The sequence below is a fragment of the Mauremys mutica genome, unplaced genomic scaffold (genome assembly GCF_020497125.1).
Source record: "Mauremys mutica isolate MM-2020 ecotype Southern unplaced genomic scaffold, ASM2049712v1 Super-Scaffold_100036, whole genome shotgun sequence".
Taxonomy (NCBI): Eukaryota; Metazoa; Chordata; order Testudines; family Geoemydidae; genus Mauremys; species Mauremys mutica.
In genome coordinates this window covers 7,275,492-7,285,975 of record NW_025423256.1, presented here as the reverse complement: position 1 = coordinate 7,285,975, position 10,484 = coordinate 7,275,492, and the positions used below count along the sequence as shown (strand labels likewise).

Here is a 10,484-nt window from a genome sequence, read left to right as displayed (position 1 = left end):
ACTGGTTGCCAATAGATACTTTTCACAATTGTCATATTTAAGTTCAATTGATGACATTAAACGTGAGGCATAGGCCACAGGTCTGATTTTCCCATGCCTTTCTTGTGAGGCCACAGCCGCCAACGCATTAACACTCACCGCTACCTCCAGATGATAGGGTATTTCAGGATTTGGTGTGATCAACACCGGAGCCTTGATAATGGCCTGTTTTAGTTGGGATACTGCCTCCGTGTGTTGCTCAGACCATTCCCACTGTACACCTTTCTTTAGAAGTTGGTACAAAGGACCTGCAATAGAAGCAAAATTAGGGATGAAATCCCTGTGGTACCCAGTTAAACCTAGGAAAGCTCTTAAAGCTGTAGGTTCCTGTGGTAAAGGCAATGTTTGGATTGCATCCACCTTCTGTTGCGCTGGGGTTCTACCCCATTTTGTCAGGGTGAGGCCCAAGAAAGAGACACAATTAGCCATTAGCTGGGCTTTGGCTGGATTGCACTTTAACCCTGCTTCTTTTAGAATTTGCAGAAGCTCGTCAAGTCTTTCTAAATGCTCCTTTTTCGTCTGTGTTGCTAAACACAGATCATCTACATATTGAAATAGAACATTTGGTTTAGAAAATGATGACAGTATCCGTCTCATTTGTGCATGAAATAAAGCTGGAGAGTTTTTATATCCCTGGGGCAAACGTGTCCAAGAATATTGCACTCCCTGAAAACTAAATGCAAAACGGTACTGTGAAATGTGTGCCAATGGTAATGTCCAAAAGCTGTTACTGATATCTAATACAGTAAACCATACAGCCTCTGGATCAAAGGATTTGATTAGATCTGGCATTTTGGCCACTGTGGGGGCACAAGTTGGTGTGACCTGGTTTAGGCGTCTGTAATCTATTGTGAGACGCCACGAACCATCCGGTTTCTTAACAGGCCAAATAGGTGAATTTGCAGTGGAAGTACATTTTTGTAGTACTCCCTGTGTCAGCAAGGACTTAATAGTCTTTTCTATGTATGGATTTGCTTGTTCTGGGTAAGGATACTGTTTTTGGGCTGAAATTTCTCCTCCTTCCACCACAATAGTGACGGCCATGCATCCACAGTCATGTTTGTGTTTAGCAAAGGCATCTGCATGTTTGTACAGTAATGCCTGTAACTCAGGTTGGTCTGCATGTTTAGCCACTATTTCGTCCAAATCATACCCTTTAGGTTCAAAGTCCTCCACTGGAGATACCATGCCACACTCAGGTATGACTACTGGAGAGTCATCCTTTTCCTGTTCTACTGAAAGACACAATAATTGGTTACACAAATCAAGAACACATCCCTGTTTGTATAAGAAATCAGTTCCCAATAAGGAATTCTTTGGGTCTGCTAACTTCATTAATGCAAAAGTATGATTCTTTTTTAGGTGACCTATCTGTACTTTAAGGGGTATAGAAAGTGTGGTAGTAACCTGATTACTTGCAAAGGTTGCAAGTGTCTTGGTACATCCTGATGATAGAGGAGAGGATCTAGGATCCTCGACATGGAGAATACTGATTGCTGCTCCAGTATCTATAATGAGATTCCTGTCTAGTCCCTCTATCACTGCAGATATTGTGGGTCTTCCACTTGTATCTCTGCCTAAAGGGGTTATGACTACACTCGGGGTTGTTTGTAGTCATGCAGCATATGCTGTCAGATAATCAAGGGGTTCCTCCTCTATCTCCTCAGAGGCAGCCAATTCTGGAGGAGTGGCTGTCCACTGGGGAAAAGGGGATGGATCAACGGAGGCCACTGGACGGTTTAAGGTTGCTGAGCCTTGGCCTTCCATCATCATCAGCTCATTCACACGGGCATGAAGTTCTCGGATAGCCCGTCGTTGAGCCTCAAGCGTCTGTTGCACTGTTTTAAACATTTTCACAACTGAGTCCTCAGTTTTGTGCAAAGGCGGTGATTTAGGTCTCTGCAGACGTGAACTGTTCTGTGCAGCATCTGAAAAGAAAGGAACACGATCCCGGGCTTCTGCATAGGATCCAAACGCATAACCCTGTCGAGGGGCCTGGCCACTTGAAGGTCCAGGGTTATTATGTGGGTTAGGGTCATTTTGCCAACGTTGATACTTAGGGAATTTAGGAACTCCTCGTCCTAATCCTGGCTGAGGTTGAGGTCCCTCAATCCTCACCGTAGGATTAGTTTGTGGTTCCTGAAGTACTGCAACCGGGGCTTCACGCCGACCTAATTTAGAGCCTCCCTGTGCATATGCTTTAGCCAATAAGGCTAATGTTCTTTTTAAAGAAATATCATCAGTGATATGCATATTAACCATTTCTCTTAACTGAGGAAGAGAATTATTAACTAGCAAACTGATGTATGGCAGTTCATCTGTTTCTTCTTTGATATGACTCCGCCAAGCTGCACTTAACCGCAAATGAAACTGATGTGGAGTTTCATTAGGTTTCTGCTTTAAGTTAGACAGAATTGCTACTCCAGCTTGCCCTGGGTGCTGATTATGTTCCAATAGGGCTACTGTCTCTTGAAAAGTTTTTTCTCCTACCCTAAACTTAAGTGGCAAAGTACTCCACAATGCTTGATTCACTGTGAGTTGTAAGATTTTAACCCAATCTTCCCTTGGTAAGCCAAACACTTTTGCTGTCTCCTGCACACGTTGTGCATGCATAGCAACTGAAGAATCCTCCATCATTCCTACTTGCTTAGCCACCAGGTCTAAGGTTTTAATATCTGTAACAACTGCTACAGGACAATCAGAATTGGAACCTGCAATTCCTTCTTTTGGATCTGAGTCTGAGCTTTCATCTGAACTTAAATCTACAATTTCTATTCCTTGACTCCTTCTACTTGGATTCACATTTTCCTCATCTGAACCATCAAAACTTTCCACTGGAGATAATCCTGGGTATCTAGGATAATTTTCCATGAAATGTCTATGGCTTACATTCAAAGTGTCTCCACACTGACGCAGGACATCCCTTAGTCCACTAAAGTCTGGCGTGGTAGGGCGTTCTACCGATACACTAGGTGATACCAGCATATACCACGGGGGTGTAGAGGACCCACGAAATTCCTGGGGTCTAGGCAATGTTGATTGCCCGAATGCCAATAAATGTCCACCCAAAGGGACTGGATCTTCTACTCTATATGGTGCTAATGTAACATTGGGTGGAGGAGCAGGAATTCTATTCCCTGCTTGTTGTTGTAGCTCTCTTTGTAACTTAGAGATCACTACATCACATGCATTAGCTACAAGTGTTACCTGTGATACGGCCTCTTCTAATCCCTGAATAATGACCGATTCTAAAGGCACTGCTTCTTCACTCACAGAAGCTGTCTCTACAGAAGTAGAGATTTTTTCCTCTTTCCCTGCTTCTCTGTTTGTGTCACTAACTGCTTCACTGACTGTGACACTTGTCTTTGCCTCCTGAACTGTCACTTCAGAACTTCCGTCTCTTGTCGGCAGACTGTCAGTACCGTCTGCACTGCCAATTTCCTCTTCTGACTCTACAGATTCAATCTGCAACTTTGCTTCTGAAGGTACTGTGTTTGCTTGAGCTAATTCTCTTGTTTTACTTCTAGTCACTGGTCCAATAGGATTTTCTACCTCTGTTGGTTCCACCATACCAATAGGGATGGGAATCAATTCTTCAACCTCCTCTGCTCTATTTTCTCCCTTTTCTAGTTCTTTAATCTTTTCCAACAGCCGACCACGGTCTACTCTATAGGCTACCAGCATCTGCTGAACTTCCCTGAGTAACTCCATCTTTTTATCCAATTTCTTTCCCAATGAACTACAAGCTACAAGCAAGCATTCAACAGCTATTCCCTTCACCACCTTAGCTCTTTTCTTTTTCTGCTCTGTTTTTTCCTCAAATACATTACTCACAAAACCCCACGGGTTTCTCTGCTCAGAAATCATTCCACTATTTCTCAGCTGCTCCAAACCTCCACCATGTTCCTGAATATATTTCCTAGCAAAGTTTTCCAAAGCCAGACTGCTAGAAATTCCAACACACTCCACTCCTGTTCTATCTTCACTTTTCATACTCTTAATACGAAATAGAGAATTCATCTCTTTTTTCTTCTAGTATATTCACTAGAATCTAGTATAGTCTAGTATATTCACTAGAATCAATCCTCTGTTGATTTAATTCTGATCCAAAAAGGCGTCCCTTTTACAGAAAACAACAGGAATAATACCCCTTAACCGGTTTAAACACTGTATCATAAAAGTCCCAAGTAAATAGAGGGAGTGGGGGATACTCTCTTCTCTCTTCTCTCGATGGCTTATAGCAGATCGAGAGGTCTTTCCCCTCTGTCGGGACCTGCCAAATATCGGGGAATACTGAGGCAGACGGATCAGAGGTGCAGTCCGGAAGAGTTAATGGGACTGAGATAAGGTATCTTTGAACTGTTCAAGTTCTGACTGATTGCGGCCTTTCTGGCGGCTATGAATACCTTGCTTTATTAACTCCCCGCCACCACTAGTGTGGGTCACTGGATCCCATGCTACTGCAAATATTTTATTTGGTACCATTCATTTCTTTCTTCAACTTATAAAACCCCTTTCTTACGCGCGTATCACTTTTAAACAATATTACTTTAATATTCAGTTATCAATACAGTTAAAACCTTTAGGCAAAAGTGAAAGTAAAGACCTTAAGATGCTTAACCACAATACAAAACGGAAATACTGGGCGTACTGCCAGCAACAATAATCACAGGAAGTTGACTCTGGTTTAAGAGTTTCAGAGTTTACTGAAGTTAACTATTTACTTGTGTTTCAAAGGGTCCAGGAATATCTGGATACCTGAAATTCCTGTCACACACTCCTTAAATCTCCTCCTGCTGGCTCGCCAGCCTGTAGCCTGATTTGGGGAGGGTTAGTAGGGACAGTGGAATTTATCCACTCAATTTGGTTTTATTTAATAATTATTTTTTAATTAATAATATTAGTAATAATTAATAGATATTAATAATATGGGCATGGCTTGCCAATATGTGTGATTAGAAGATAAAGTTCGTCTTGAATCAGGCTTCACAGAATTTAATACAAGGAGATTGGGGTATATAACAGGAAATTACACTGAGACGAAGTTTAGTTAAACAAGACCTTTTATTTAAAACCAATAAAACAAGAAGTAAATGTAAAATGTTAAAAGCAGTTTGATTACAAAGTTACAAAATATCACAGTTCTTTAAGAGATATGAGATGATATTATACAGTTCTAAATGCACTCTGCAGCAAAGAGGGTGTTGTTCACACCTATTGATAGAGGAAGTTATAAAGAGGTTATGAGTGAAACTCTCTTTTTAATCTAAATGCTCTAGCAGAAATAAGAATTTGTTCATACTCACAACTTTGAAAAGAATTAATACTACGACTTAGTATTGACAGCTTTCGTAGGAGAAAGAGGCTTCGAAGCAGGTTGAGACGACAACGAAACAGAGAGATGGAACGCCTGCCCTAATGGAGGATTGTCACCCTTTTTATAGGGAGAAATCCTTCCTCCTATGCCCAAATTTGTCTTTCCCCCATGGAAAGGTGAGGGTACCTGTTTTCATAGGCTGACCTTTGTGTACGTATTAAATGACAACTATCTACGTATCTTGTGGTGTACTTGTTAGGTCCTTTTGCACCTAACTAGGTGAAAGGTTAGCAGATATTCGAAAAGTCCCTAGACAATTTGCATAGGTTTGTCTCCTATTATTACTTTTCTGAGTAAGGGTCTTAAAGGTTGCTTTCAGCATCACAGAGGAAATAGGCCAGGATGTCTGGCCTAGAAGTTTCTAGGTATCTTGTATTACAGCTTATTGCAAATTCTATTAATCTATGCAGCCTACACACTTTTATCAAAAAGACATTTTATACAGACCAACAGATTAATCCTCAGGGCTACACATGCCTAGAATTCAACTGTCACCAGCTGGATCAGACTGAACAGGTTTCAAACTTCCAGGAGGCTCTTACCTTGTAAACAGGGACGGCTGTTTTCCAGTAAAATCACTAAAAGGGAAGGAGAAAACTCGAAAGAGGTTCCTCCTGGTGCTCACGTCCGTGAACCCGAATACTCTCTCAGTCCTCAGAGAGAGACCTGGAGAAGGAGACTTGCTGAAGCAAAGCCACAGGGGTCTCTGAGGTTTCCCTGGCCCCTCGCCCCTGTCCTGCCTGGCTGATGTCAGCATCTCTCTGTGAGGTCACCACCTCCCCACCACCTTGGACCAATAGTCTGAGGTCCTGCAAAATGCCTTTGTGATGTCACTGCCACACCCCTCCCTTGCTGTGCCAATGTCCTGCCCCTGGCCAGGCACTTTGGAGGTTTGAGCTACTCCCTGTGGATCACCCCACTCAAGGAGCGTTCGTTCTAGGCAGCAAGCCGGCTAGACAGGGAAACATCAGACGCTGCTCCCAATGCTACACTCAGATTTTCAGAAATGAGTCAACTTTATGGCCAGAAGAGACCATTAGAGCATCTAATCTGACCCCCTGCATATCACAGGCCTCCTGTAGGACACCATAGCTACTTTTGGGGCAAACACATTGCAGAATGGCATCTAGTCTTCATGAAATGACATCAAGAGATGGAGAATCCACCACTTCCCTTGATAGCTTGTTCCTGTGGTGAATCATCCTCGCTGTTGAATATTTGTGCCTTAGTTATAATATGAATTTGTCTCTTTTCACCTTCCAGCCACTGGGTCTTGTTATGCCTTTCTCTGCTCGATTCAAGAGCCCTTTAATACCCAGTCTTTTCTCTCCATTAAGACACTTCAACACTTCAATGAAGTCACCTTTCAATCTTCTTTTGATCAGCTAAACAGGTTGAGCTCTTTCAATAGCTCACTAGAAGGCATTTTTCTCCAGCCCTCAGAACATTTGGTGGATCTTTGCTGTCCCAAACTCTTAATTTCACAACATCTTTTTCAAACGAGGACACCAAAACTGGAGGCAGTATTCCAATATCAGTCTCTCTGATGCCGTGTCACCTCCTGTGACGTTATTGACATAAACTGTAACTGTATAGATCACCATTGCAAGCACTGTTCTATATTTGCAGCCAATATTGTATAAAGGTTGTTGTGTAAGGGATCTATGGAGAGGTTCTGATTGGCTGATAATGATGCTCTCTCTAGATGTGTATCATTTTTGTAGTTGACGTTATGAATATTGGTTCTATGCTGCCTGTATTTCAAACTTGTGCTCTGCTTCTGGGAAACACCCCAGACAAGTTGGTGTCAGTTCTGCCTAGCTGGCTCAATGCAGGTTAGGCAAATGTGAGAACCACTACACTACAGAAACTCCATTACAGTGCACTGCCCTGCCCTGCCCTCAAATTCCCCGCACTTTGGTGGTGCTCACCCTGGCACACACTGATGGGCGAACCTGGAGAAACTGGCAGCAGCTCTTTGATGGGTCAGCTGGAAGAGCAGAGGACTGGAGCCAGGGATCAGGAAGTTGTCCTTACATCACCCTTGTGACTCTAGCTTGAAGGGGAGCTTCTTTTTCTTCCCCTTGCTGAGAAGCAGCAAGAGAAGAAAGAAAGGTCCGGTGGGCCAACTGGGTGCAGAAGCCAATGCTGCCTTTTCCTGCAGTGAAGCCCAAAATAAGGGACTTGCATTGAGTAAAGGCAGTGCTGTGCTTCCAGGAAAGAGCCCACTGCTGCAGGAAGAGGGATGAAATAGCCTGCTGAAACCTGGGATTGAACCAGGGACCTTTAGATCTTCAGTCTAATGCTCTCCCAACTGAGCTACTTCAGCACCTGCAGGGGCCTTTTTGGGCTACTGCTTCTCACCTTGAAGTTTATTCTCCATAAACCATTGCTCCAGTCAATAATGGCCAATGCAAGACGGACATCGCTTGCTATTTTAGCACTTGGAAACGTCATCAACTAGTCTCTGGATCTCTCAAACGCTGTGCTTCAGTTCATGGAGGAAAGGCGAGAGAAGCAACCTTTGAACAAAGGGCCTGGGGTTAACATCCTAACGCTGTCTATCTCCGAGTGTAACACTATTTAATACCGGCCCACCCTGTGCTGGTGAGTGCTCCATTTCTAGATGTTAGTACATTTCAGTTACTGTCAAAATTAAAAGTTTCTATATGCTTAAAAGAAATGATTTTTAATTTGCTTATATATGGCATGAATAAATACAGATTTACACATCCTAGCATGAACATTTATTGTCTTATATGATAGAGAAAATCATGCATCCAAACTGTGCATCGAAATCATGAAATGAGCTACAAATGCAATAAAAATAAGGTATTCAACGGTTTAACATATGGAGCGGGGCTGGGGGGCACTGAAGACACTTCTTGCCTGGGATGCCACTTGGTCTAGGGGAGGCCCTGTCAGGGAAAGCAGGAGCTAGTCTCACACGCCTATTTCCAGGCTGTAATCAGTGGGCGCCCTGCTCTTGGGGAGGGATCGCGGTAGCCCAGACTCAGGGCTGGAACAGGCCCCGGAGTGAGGGGACGGCTGCCTGGTTTGCAGCGCTCTGATGTCTCAGACAATGTGTCTCTCCCAAAGCCTCAGATCTGCATCCCCAGAAGGTTCCTGCGCTGCCTCCGCTCCTTTCACAGTCTATAGCAAGGAGCAGCAGCAAGGGTGAGGGATGAGCCATAGGCACTAGGTGGGGGGCAGAGGCTTCAGGAGGAAACCCAGCCCCCAGAGTAGAGGGGGATGGGAGGCTTTTTCTCTCTCCTTAGCCACGGGCTATAGCTCCGAGAGCTCTGTGAAATGCCTCCCTGCCCACAGCCTGGGGAAGGGGAAGGAGTCTCAGGTTCTAGCTCAGGGGAATGGAGTAACATTCAGGGGGATGCAACTGGGCCCGGGCCAGCCCCCATGGGGGTGGGGAGGAGGAGCCACCCAGCTCCACTCTTGGCTCCAGCCCCAGCTCTGGCTCCTGCCTCAGCCTCGGCCCCTACCTCAGCCCCCTTACCCCTGTCTGTGTCCCTTCTCCCTTAGCTGCAGCCCCACTCCCAGCCACGACTCGGGGGGGAGCATGGACAGGGGTGGGGGGCATGACCCTGAAGTGTTTGGGACCACGGATCTCGGTGGTGGGACAAGGGGGTTAAATCTTGGCAGAGACCCCCAAAGGGCAGGTGTGGCTGCTGTCTGGCTGCCTGGGCCCAGACAATGGTCACAAATTCTGTCTCCTAGCAACCGATGGCCGGGGCGCACCTGCTGCAAGAGGCCAGCTGGCCAGGAGGAGTCGGAGAACAAAACGAGCTGGAGGCCAGGTGAGCAGGTTGCCAGGGAAACAGGACAAAGGACAGATGAGGGGCAAAGGGCCTGGCTGAGTCGGGCTGTTGGGAGCAAGGAGTCTGCTGGGTTTGGGGATTCGAGGGGAGAGCCCAGGCTCTGAGTTCGGGGTCTGCCCAAGATGGACATTGCTGAATCTTCCTGCTTCCTGTGCGAACACAGAACTTTCCCAGGCTGGATCCCAGACCCCTAACAAACCTTCTGTTGTACAGCGCTGGCTGAGAGTCACTGGTGACTGTGGAAGTTGGGGGTGCAGGACTCCCCTTCGGGGGCCCTGGTGTGAGGCTTTCCGAGGTGTCCGATTCAGGTGGACTCACTGCAGGAAGCTCCTGGTGTGGAACAGGGGGGCTGAAAGGTCCAAGGTCAGTCCCAGGAGGGGCTGAAGCCAAGGAGGTTTCCCCCAGTGAGGGCGTCCCCTGGGGGTGTCACACTGATGAGGCTCCTGCCTGGGTTTGACTCAGAGCTGTTCCAGAGCACGGAGCCTGTGTGCCCGTCACAGCCCCCCAGCATGTGACCAGGGCCGGCTTTAGGAAGTGCGGGGCCCAATTCAAACATTTTCGGTGGGGCCCCGGCAGGGATGACTTAAAAAAACCCAAACACGTAAAAAAGAGCCTTTCATTTCTTAGCAACCGGTTCCCTATAAAAAGTTCTGATTTAAGGGATGTGCCACAGTATGTATTTTTTGTAGCAATAGGGTTACCATACGTCCATACTTTCCTCCCGGATGGTGATTTAAGACCCAAAAAGCCTGAAATGTCTGGGAAAATACGGATGTATGTTAACCTGACCTAAAGTTCTTTTTTAAAAAGATGGGCCCGAACTAGAACTGAGCTCCGTTTCACATGTGTGGGTCCCCCAACTCCCTGGGGGGGTGCTAGGGTGACCAGATATCCCAATTTTATAGGGTCAGTTCGGATTTTTGGGTCTTTTTCTTATATAGGCTCCTATTACCCCCCACCCCGTCCCAGTTTTTCACACTTACTGTCTGGTCACCCTAGGGTGTGCACATGTGTGGGTCCCAGCTGCTCCCTCCCCCCCCCCCCGTTGAAGCAGGTGTGCAGGGTTACTGCCCTGGGAACTGCAGGGCACCAGTGGACATGGGGCTGGCTGGAGGCAGGGCAGGGGCTGACTGGAGGTAGGGTCTGGCTGCAGGCAGGGCAAGGGGTGCGGGGCTGGCTGCAGACAGGGGTGTGTGGGGTGGGCTGGCTGGCTTCAGGCAGGGCCGCAGAGGGGT

At 46.1% G+C, this 10,484-nt stretch overlaps 1 non-coding gene across 1 annotated transcript; it reads right to left on the bottom strand.

Moving 5' to 3' along the window:
* Positions 1–7,672: 7,672 nt before the first annotated feature.
* Positions 7,673–7,745, bottom strand: TRNAF-GAA. The gene has a single exon. It is a non-coding gene; the product is annotated as a tRNA-Phe (tRNA).
* Between the last annotated feature and the right edge of the window lie 2,739 nt (positions 7,746–10,484).